This window comes from Hylobates moloch, unplaced genomic scaffold (genome assembly GCF_009828535.3).
Source record: "Hylobates moloch isolate HMO894 unplaced genomic scaffold, HMol_V3 SCAFFOLD_16, whole genome shotgun sequence".
Classification (NCBI taxonomy): Eukaryota; Metazoa; Chordata; class Mammalia; order Primates; family Hylobatidae; genus Hylobates; species Hylobates moloch.
Genome location: NW_026652291.1, coordinates 36,677,032 through 36,688,127, shown reverse-complemented (window position 1 = coordinate 36,688,127; position 11,096 = coordinate 36,677,032). Strand labels below are relative to the sequence as shown.

At 48.0% G+C, this 11,096-nt stretch overlaps 1 non-coding gene across 1 annotated transcript; it reads right to left on the bottom strand.

Moving 5' to 3' along the window:
- Window positions 1-3,333: 3,333 nt before the first annotated feature.
- Window positions 3,334-3,440, bottom strand: LOC116456520 (U6 spliceosomal RNA). Its single transcript, XR_004244731.1, has one exon. It is a non-coding gene; the product is annotated as a U6 spliceosomal RNA (small nuclear RNA).
- Between the last annotated feature and the right edge of the window lie 7,656 nt (window positions 3,441-11,096).

Here is an 11,096-nt window from a genome sequence, read left to right as displayed (position 1 = left end):
GTTTGAGACCAGCCTGGCCAACATGGTGAAACCCCATCTCTACTGAAAACACAAAAAAATTAGCCAGGCATGGTGATGCACACCTGTAATCCCAGCTACTCGAGAGGCTGAGGCAGGAGAATCTCCTGAACCCGGGAGGCGGAGGTTGCAGTGAGCCAAGATGGAACCACTGCACTCTAGCCTGGGTGACAAGAGCAAAAAGAATGAATAAGATCTGATATTTGATAGCATAACAAGGTGACTATAGTTAATAATGATTGAATTGTACCTTTAAAAATAACGAAAAGAGTGTAATTGGATTGTTTGTAACACAAAGGATAAAAGCTTTAAGTGATGGATACCCCATTTACCCTGATGCAATTACTACACATTGTATGCATGTTTCAAAATATCTCTCATGCCCCGTAAATACACACACCTACTATGTCCCAACAAAAATTTTAAATATTTTTTTAATTTTTAAAAATTTGTTGAAAAACCATCAGCCCTGTTAAGTTGCTCATATGTGCTGTTGCAGCCCTGGCTCATCCGGTAGTAAATCCTGCTGACACAGGGTCCCCCACAGCTATGGGTCTATCTTTCCTCTTGTGTGGCAAGACTACATTTTCAGGAAGCTGCTGGGCAGAATGAAGCAACTCAAAGTTCAGGAGAAGTGTCTACGTGCCTTTTAGGGTTGGGGTTTAACCCGGCACCCAGGGATTTCCCAGCATGCAGACAAAGGCACTGAGAGTTACAGCAGAAGCTGGAAGGGTGAGTCAAGCCAGGACTCAGCACCCTTGAACCCATCCACAGCTCCCACTCACATCATCCCACACTCCCTTTTCGCATTTACTCCAAGCATCTGGAGCCCCAAGCTCCTGCGCCTCAACCCATGCCCTCAGTAACAGTATCCATTGCCAAGCCAGAATTGACTCTGGGCCCACCGAGCCACTCACTCAGAGTCTGTGAGGAGTGGGCACCGCACGCAGCCATGAAACAGGCCAACTCAGAGGTGGGCTCCCCACTGCACGTCTTATCCGAAAAGACACCCCTCAGCCCCATCAGTGTTGACTTTGCATTGCACCATTAGATTATTTCTTTCAGCTCTTCTTAAGACAGTCTCCCTGGCTGTTGGGAGACTGGCCAGGGTTAAGGTGGAGCCTCAGTGTGGCCATTTTCACACCCCCGGCAAAGCCTGTGGTTGATGCCAAACCCCCATTGAACTGAATAGAATGGAGGAAAGCTAACCAACCCACCAGAATAATAATCACTAATGCTACAGAGTGATCACACAGCAAGACTGTTCTAAGTGTTTTATGTGTATTCATTTATTTTTACCTCATCGTAAGTAATATTACTTTTCTATTTTATAGATGAGAAAACTGAAACAAGGTCACAAACCAGATGATCTAAAGGGTAGCCACTACTGCCTCCTAAAGAACCCCAATCAGGAACCTCAGATTAATTTGCCCAGCATCCTGTTTGGAAACCACATGTCCACCTTACAACTGCACCTGGCTTGTGTCCCACAAGGAGAAAGATGCAGGGGCCTCCGGAAGCTAAGGAGGTAGACATGGGGTTTACTTGGGTTAATGTGGCCAGGGAGTCAGGAGACCTTGATTCCCGTTCTGGCTCTGCCCCTATCCGCATGAGGATGGCCAACTGTTCCAACCATGGGTTCCACTTTCCTCATTGCTCAGCCACCAGGTTTCCAGGTCCCTTAGGCCCCTGCACATCCTCAGATCTTTGAAGAACAGTGATTGGTGTGATGACAGGGCCCCTTCACAGAGCGAACCTGACAAAGAACTACTCACCACACACACGAGCCTTAGAATGCACATGTCAGTGTTTTGGGAAATATGTGCTGTTTTGAAATGTGTCTGGGCCATGAGCAAGTTTAGGGGGAGACGGGATGGGAGCTTTTCTTCTAGTTAATGAAGTGAGGCTTCATGGAGGAAGAAGATTTTCTTAGTCACATTTCCTGTTTCACACTGACCTTTTAAAAGGAAACCCACAAGTGAACCTGTGCTAGGGCCTGCTTACAAAATCTACCCACAGGTATAATAAAGATGATCTAAATAAAGCCCACAGTAGGCCAAGCTTAACCTGAATCAGTGGAAATAATAAGATCACTAAGAAGGGCTGATGGCCTGAGATAAGGGACATGGTGGTGCTCCGTATACTGTAAATAGAAGTGACACGTGAGAGATTTAATGATTATTAAACAGGAATCTAAGCAGAGAGGCAGAGATAAACCATGCAATCTTTTCATCAGTCTCTAGGTACTCAGGACTTAGCCACTCGTTATAAAATGGAGACTCTAAAAAATTAGGAGAGATGGATGCAGTGATTTCAAAAGAAGTTGTGTTGATTGGGTTATAAAATTAATTATGGGAATTAAGATTACTTATCTGCAGAGGAAAAGACCAAGAGATAACTGAAGAACTTAAAGCTGGTAAGGGGCTGGGCTTGGTGGCTCATGCCTATAATCCCAACACCTCAGGAGCCTGAGACGAGAGGACTGCTTGAGCCCAGTCGTTCAAGGCTAGCCTGGGCAACACAGTGAGACCCCGCATTTACAAAAATAATTTTTTTGTCCCCAGATTTGGTAGTGTGTGCTTCTAGTCCCAGCTACTTGGGTGGCTAAGACAGGAGGATCACTTGAGCCTGGGAGGTTGCGGCTGCAGTGTGCTGTGATCACACCACTGCACTCCAGCCTGGGTGATGGAGCAAAACTCCATCTCAGAAAAAAACCAAAAAGTTGGTAAGGGATCAATTATTGGATGACACATTGCCATATCTACTGACCACAGAATGACAGGCCCAAACAACAGCAGACAGATGTGGGATGCTCAAAGATGTCCCAGAGATGGCCAGGTATGGTGGCTCACACCTGTAATCCCAGCACTTTGGGAGGCCCAGGCAGGCAGATCACTTGAGGTCAGGAGTTCGAGATCAGCCTGGCCAACATGGTGAAATCCTGTCTCTACTAAAAATACAAAAATTAGCCAGGTGTGGTGGCGCATGCCTGTAGTCCCAGCTACTCTGGAGGCTGAAGCAGGAGAATCACTTGAACCCGGGAGGCAGAGGTTCCAGTGAGCTGAGATCATGCCACTGCACTCCATCCTGGGCAACAGAGTGAGACTCCGACTCAAAAAAAAAAAAAAAAGGAAAAGAAAAAAAAAAGGATGTCCCAGAGGCACCTGCAGAACGGTCGCCAAGGCCAGCCAAGGCCAGGGGAGCTTCACCATCAGGCAGCACCCATCGCCATGGCTGTTTACATTGACTCAGGGAAGACGTCTCAGAAATGTTAAGTTTTGAAAGCTTTGTTTTTTTTATTACTTTTTCATTTTAAAAAATATGGAATACTTCACAAATTTGCGTGTCATCCTTGCTCAGGGGCCATGCTAATCTTCTCTGTACTGTTCCAATTTCAGTACATGCACTGCCAAAGCGAGCACTGTTTTGTTTTGTTTTAAACAAAGAGGCCTGGAATTGGGCTGAAGTAAAAATAAAAAATCATACAAAGGAAACAGTAATTATGTTAACAAAAATAGAGTGGGGAATAGGGTTAGGCCATGACAGGCAATGATCCTAAGAGCTAGAGATCTCTCCCACCCCAACAGAGAGAGAGAGAGAGAGACACACACATACACATACACATACACACACAGAGAGAGAGAGAGAGAGAGAGAGACAGAGAGAGAGAGCCCTAAGGTATTAATATTCCTGACTTGAATACCTCAGGCTCTTCCCAGTCAACTTCCACGTTGCTCTCCCATCCGTCTCCACACCTAATTCTTCTACCAATCCCTTCTGTCCACCCCAGGAGATTGTGAACTCAGGCACCAAATCCAACAAGCTCCCCGAAGAACTTATAACAGTCTGTTTTACAGAGAAGTAAATGTTGCTGAGAGAGAAAATTGTCAGGCCTCAGTGTTCCAGAGCAAGAGGCCTTCCTTCATTCCCAGAGAGGCCCTGGGCCTCAGCAAGCAAGCCCGACAAGCCCTCTGCAGCCAGAATCCAAGCTTCAGGCCACGCCTCCCTCACTGCTGGGCCCTGGACAGCGAGGCTGCTGCTCAGAACCCCTCTCCTCAGGAGGACGATCCTCAGGGCTGCCCCACCCGACCTGTTCTCTCAGTCACTCAAGCCCTCCATCCTCTGTCACAGCCTGACTCTGTCCCTTCCCATGCCCCAACCCCCAACCTCCCAGGACCCAGTGTCTCAGGGTTCCCTGCCCTCCTCCAGCCCTGACCAGCCTGGAAGCCAAGTGGCAAGGATGTGGTCAGCCGGGTGGGCCCTGAGAGCCAGTGGAATGGTGTCTATGATGCAGGAAACGAGATTGGGGGAGTAGGGACGGTGGGGGGTACTGGGGTTCCTCTGTCAGGCCACCACTCCACAGGTCATTCTCCTCTGAGGTTATTCCCTGACCCCTACCCCTCTGGAGCCCACCCCAGCTGCTTTCTCTTCCTAGGGGTCTCCACCTGCTGTTCTGTGACTCTCCTGAAAATAAATTTTGAAAGGCAGACTGTGTGGTTATTGTGAACATGGGTTTAAGGTCAAGAGGCAACCCCATAGCCAGACTTCATCCTCCTCCAGGCCTCCATCCAGGGCTGCAGAAATAGCTAGCAATTGGCTGGCTAAGCAGGCAGTGGCTTATATGGAAAGAGGGGCCCCTCTGCAGCTGTCACCTGTGCTTATGAATTTGTTTTTCCAGTGTCAGGAAGGAAAGGTGATTTGAGAGCCACCAAGCAAAGAGCAGGAGGACCTTTTCTGTCCCCTAAAATTTAGGAGGGAGATGACCACACAGAGTCTGAGCCTTCCAGCTCCACTGGCACCTGATGCCCTCCCTCACCTGTGACTGCCACCCTGGGAGGCTCTTTAAGCCTCTGTGCATGGCTCCCCTGCACAGAGGGGAGGGCGCGTGCGTGTCATGAACACCCAGGTGCTGGAGTCCACAGGACAGGTAGAAGAGAAACGACTGTGGCCACTCAGCAACCGCTTATGCCAGATACCCTTTTAATAGAATCACCTTCATCCAATCCTCACAGTCATCTCCTGAAATAGGTACTATTCCCATTTTGAAGACAAGGAAACTGAGACTCCAAGAGGTGAAAGTGCTTATGCAGATCATACTTATTAGGGACGGAGGCAGACACAGCCCCACAAACACAGGGGGCAGCTGCCAAGGGGCCTCTTTTTCCATATAAGCCACCGCCTTCTTACCCAGCCAATTTCTAGCTATTTCTGCAGCCCTGGGATTGAGGCCTGAAGAAGGATTGAGTCTACTATGGTGTCACTTTCTGGCAAACTCTGAGAGGGACTGAGAAGGCCAAGTGGGGGCCTGCACGAGGCACCCCCAGCACCCAGGGCACCCCTCCTCCCACTGAGCCACTCAGAGGCCGGGTGCTGGCAGGGTCCTCTCATTTCACAGACCCTGCACCCCAGGCCAGACCCTGCATAAAAAGAGGTGTCCACAGTGCTCATATCCCACCAGGCTCAGACATGGTAGCCCCAGGAAGTCACATCCATCTGGGATCTTACCACCCCAGCCTTTTCAGGAATGTATTGTTATGGGGACATACAACAATATTAACCATGAGCACTGCTAGGGTCACTGTTCACAGGCAGGCAGGAGGACTCCCAGTGCAAGGTCTTTCTGTGGGGCCACCTGGCATGCTGTATGCCCAGCACTGTAGGTAGACTGGACGGTGGGGAAGGCCCACCATTCAACAGAATGAACTTCTGGGAAACTCAGCCACTCTGGTCCTGGTGTTCTTGGGTTGTATGTTTCAAAGCTGTCTTGGCTTAACTATTCCTGTCTCATTTTAGGATCTTCCAAAAGAATTCATGAACCAGATGCTAAACAGCCAGATCCATTCGGCTCCTGAGCTCTGGAGGGATAGGATGCAGGGTAAATGGACCCAGGGGCCCAGCACCTTTTACCAGCTTTCCTAGCCTGGCCCTTGAGACCCTGTTTGACAGGTTCCTGTCCACTGACCAGCCCATCTCAAGTCACCCTGCTTCTCCCTCTGTGTCCCACCTTCAGTGCCTCCAATCCCTCTGCGCCCTACCTTCAGTGCCTCCAATCCCTCTGTGCCCTACCTTCAGTGCCTCCAGCCCCTCTGTGCCCTACCTTCAGTGCCTCCAAGCTCCATCTCACCCAACATGTGCCCTCTTGCCTGGGGATCAACCCCTCCTTTCCCCAGAGAACCCCTACTTCACCTAGCACGTTTCCATGTGAATTTCAAAGGCTAAGTGCAAGGATTAGGTTCCTCTGAACTGGTTGAGATCTTTCAGGATTCCTATCCGTCCCCCAGTGTCCTGTCTATTTATCTCAATTTATGACACCCACACTTTCCCAATAATCCTGTTGTCTTTCTTGGTGCTGTTGTTGCTCCCTATAAATTGTCATTAAAGAGGTTGGATAGGAATGAGCCTGCAGCCCACTACTAGAGACTTCTCTCCTGGAGGTTGACATTGATCCGCCCATCTTCATGCTAGTGGCAGAAGGATTAGGTGGTTCTCTAGTTATCGATTACTATGGAACAAATGACTTCAAACATGCTGATGAAAAATGCAAACCATTTTCTTCTGCTCACAGATTCCTGAGTCAGGAATCTGGACAGAGCACAGCTGGGATGCCTCTTCTTTGGTCCATGTTTAGGACTTCTGCTGGGAAAAGTAGACAACAGGGGTGGGGGAATGAACTGAACGGTTAGGGGCTGGAATTATCTAGAGGCTTCTTCATTCCATGTCTGGCACCTACATTGGAAGGACTCAAAGACTGAGCTGAGTGGGGACTGTCACATGTCAAATGACATGTGTCCTCTCCATATGGCTTGGGTTTCTCATAACATGGCAGCTGGGTCACAAGAGTGAGTATTCCAGGAGAACCAGACAGAAGCTGTGGGGTCTTTTATGGCCAAGCCTCAGAAGTCAAAAAACATTACTTTCTCCATACCCTACTGAACAAAGCAGTCACAAGACTGTCCTGATTCAAGAGGAGGAGCTTAGGTCCCACCGCTGGATGGAAGGAATGTCTAACAATTCTATAACAGCCACAGCAGCACTGGAAGCCTACACCCGGATGCAGAATGACTTGGGAGTCCCTCTGAGTCAGGGCATAGGCCCCACCTGACAGGCTACTCAATGGCGGTAAGTCATCAAGAATAAGCAGTGCTGAGAGGCCTCTGACATTCCTGTAGAGAGGCTGTGGTATAGGCCAGGCTACCACGATAAGGATTGTCTAACAGAATGAAGGCTCAAAGTGGATACTAGGTCTCCTGAAAAAGGCGGAACCCCTATTATCACAACTGGAGCATGCAGGATGTCAGACCAGCAGTGTGTGACATGATGCCATCACACATGTTAGCTGAGCGCCTTCAATCCCACCTCCTGCGATCACATGAGAGCTTGTCAAATGCCCATGCTGATATTAAGAAATACTATATCTGTAGCATATTCCTGATCCAACAATTCAGTCTTTGCCTTTCAAATGTGCATCTTTTTTTTTTTTTTTTTTTTTCTGAGTTTCGCTCTTGTTGCCCAGGCTGGAGTGCAGTGGCACCATCTTGGCTCACAGCAACCTCTGCCTCCCATGTTCAAGTGATTCTCCTGCCTCAGCCTCCCGAGTAGCTGGGATTACAGGCATGCACCACCACGCCCAGCTAATTTTGTATTTTTAGTAGAGAAGAGGTTTCTCTATGTTGGTTATATTGGTCAGGCTGGTCTCGAACTCCTGACCTCAGGTGATTCGCCAACCTCAGCCTCCCAAAGTGCTGGGATTACAGGCGTGAGCCACTGTGCCTGGCCTCAAATGTGCATCTTTAATCGTCTCGACAGAAATATTTCCAGTGATCAATGTGAATCTCACCAAACTGGGAAAGAAGTAGGAAGTATACACATCAAGAGGGAAACAGGAGAAAGCAAATGTAGGCAGACATTAGAATTATTCCTGAGTTCCTCTAGAGATGGTAGAAGGGAGGTGGGATTCTAGGGCCAAGTGGTTCCAGGTGGTCCCAGCCTACCAGCTTTCAGCTCTTCATTAGTGTCCGCTTCAAGGCAAGCCCCATCTCTTTCAGGGAGCAAACATTTACACTGATCTAGGGTAGCTGGAGGCCATTTTACCTTGGAAGTATCTGGGAGTTGGGAGTTGAAGGGCAGTACGGAACAAATAGCTCAGAGATGGTCTGGGAAAGAATGAAGAAAGTAAAACTGATATTTGGGGTGAGGGGTGCAGCTTTGCCTGTGGAAGCAGTATGCAGTAACCCAGGGCACTATCACTGCTGCGAGTCATCAACTTCTGGGTCTCTGGCTCAGACAATCTTAGAAGGCCAGAGCTGGGGGGTGGGGATGCCTGTTCCAAAGTCATCTAGTCCAACCCTCGCATTCGAGAGATGTGGAAACTGTTGCAGAGTCCACTTGTGCCCACTGAATATCCATGTGCTTCCCTGAATTTCCCAGCCTTCCTTGCAGTTAGGTGATTAATTCTAGCCAATGACATATGTCACTTCCAGACCCAAACACTGAAGACAGTATGTGCCTCCTCCATCCCTCTTATCCCCTGCCACTGTGACCAGACAGTCCATGTACCCTAGATGGCATACCTACAAGATGGAAGAGGATCTGTCCATCCTTATCAGAGCAGGAAATACAAAGCTTCACTGTGTGAAGCCACTGAAAACTGGGGTCTTATTTGTCACTGCAGCATGGCCTGGCTTAGCCTGACTACTATGGAAATTGAGGCCTAGAGAGGGAAAGTATGGATATGAGTAGCCCTAATAATGTATGTCATATCCCCGCTCATTCAGGAAAGCAGATCAAAGCAGGTAACATGGTAGGATTTTCTGCTCTAGGGTGATGATCATGCAGCATTTACCCTCTTGCTGTCATGCTTTATAATTTACAAAATCTATTCATGCCCAGAGTCATACAGTGAGAGAATAAGGGAGTCAAAAACTAAAATCCAGGGCTTCCCCCACACACTGCCTGATTGTCTATGCTTTTAGAATACTGATATCTTTTTAAAAGGTTATAACTCTCTTTTATCCTCCCCTCTCCAAAAAAAAAAAAAAAACCTGATTGGCATAGGCTTACTTTTTCCCACAGGTTTATTTTCATAGAATATTTGTTTCAATATTTAAATTTTGTCTAGAGAAGGTTCCATTAGCCTGGAGATCATTGGAGGTACCCGAGGAGTCACAGGTACCGGGGCTGGGAAACTCCGCCCTCGGGGGGGATCCCTGGCTGAGAGAATCCCCTTGGTCGGTCCCCACAGAGGTACAGCACCCACCGTCCCACTCAGACCAGCAAATGAAGAAGTTGGATGAGACCACATCAAAGCAAGATTTCTTTAAAAAATCCAAATCAGATCCAGGTTCCTCTTCTTGAGGCCACAGAGAGTGGGTGAAGGGTGCATTCTGCGACTGCTTCCTCTTTCAACAAAAAGGGGAATGGCTGTAGGCCTGAGGGTGGCCATTTATGTCTGGGAGAAGGTGACAAGTTAAAGGCCAGGGTTGGGGACTCAGGCTCTCTGGGGCTCTGTGATGTCCAAATTGCAGCCTCTACCACAGAGAGCCCCAGCTCCCCTGAGGCCCAACCCCTCTGTAGCCCCAACCCTGGCTGCCCAGCCAGGCCTACCTGATCTGGGATGTCACCTCTGACCTTCACTGGCCCTCCCCTCCCTGTCAACACCCAGATGAGGAACCCACCCCTCAGGTCCCATTTCCCCTCTAGCTCCTTCCTCCTGGGGTCTCCATGGTCTGACTTCCATCTTTACCTTAATTCTAAAACTATTCCAACCAAGGATGTCACTGAGATGCTATTGCCAAACAGAAGGACCTTAAGTTCAACCAGGCCCCATCACTTGCAAGTTTGTAGCCCTCATTTGGCAAGTTATTTTCCTTCTCTGGTCTCAGTTTCCTCACTTGTAAAATGAGAATGATAATAATAGGACCTGCCTCATAGGGTTATTGTAAGGACTAAATGAGGTAATGGGAGTAAAGCACTTGGCAAAATGCCTGCTTCATATAGCCTATTATGCGATGAATATAAGTTAACGATCCTTCATCCAAAATCCCTGGGGCCAGAAGCCAGTATTTTTTCTTATTTTAGGAGGTAATATGGTGCATAGGCTGTCCTTAGTATATGTCCCCCAGTGGGTGCCAAGTCAGGGCCTCACAATCCGACACATTCATGATGCTGCAGTGACCATGTCAACTTTCACTTGGAGGGACTTCACACTGCAAATAACCTCTCCAGTTCAGATCGGATTTTGCTGCTCAATGAGATTTGGCACCAAATTGACAAAAACAAGAAACAAACAACAACAACAGCAAGAAAACACACACACACACACAAAACCCTTTTTGTCCCTGGGATCTTTGGGTTTCAGGCTTGCAGATACGGAATTGTGAGTTTGTGTTAGTATTATTCCTATTTACACAACTAGATTTTTCTGTCACCTAGAACATAGAATGGACTCAATGACTCCTTCCTAGGAAGTCCTGACTCCAGAGGTCTTCCAGACTCTCTTCCACCCTAACTCTCTCCCTTTGGATCCTACAGCCCTGGAGCCAAGGTGATGCAACCAAAGATAGTTTTATACTGATATCTGCTGCAGAGCCCCATGTACCTTAGACAATCCTATGAGGGCAAGAATAGCATTTTCTACTTCTCTGATCTTCTTCGTGACAAGTAAAGAGCTGAGTACACAGTCAGTGCTTAATACATGCATCCTACATGAACACCGCTGACCTCTCTATGCCTCTGTTCTAATCTTGGCTCAGTTGGTGCTGGAAGAGATAGCCCAGTGTACAGAAACCATGTAGCTTCTGGGTTCAGCCAAGCCTGAATTTTAGCTTACTCAGGCACCTCACGGGCTTGTATGTTTCTGTCTGTCTAGAAGGCTCCACTTCACATCCATAAAATGAACATAGTAACCCACTGTGCAGGGTTTTCCCCATAAGAAGCCATCTGTGTAATACACCTTGCACAGGGCCTGGTGCTCACTGAGAAAATGACAGAACTTGAGTCATAGGGTCGTTGTGAGAATTACATGAATGAAAGTTTATGTGGGTCTTTTTTTTTTTTTTTTGAGACGGAGTCTCGCTCTG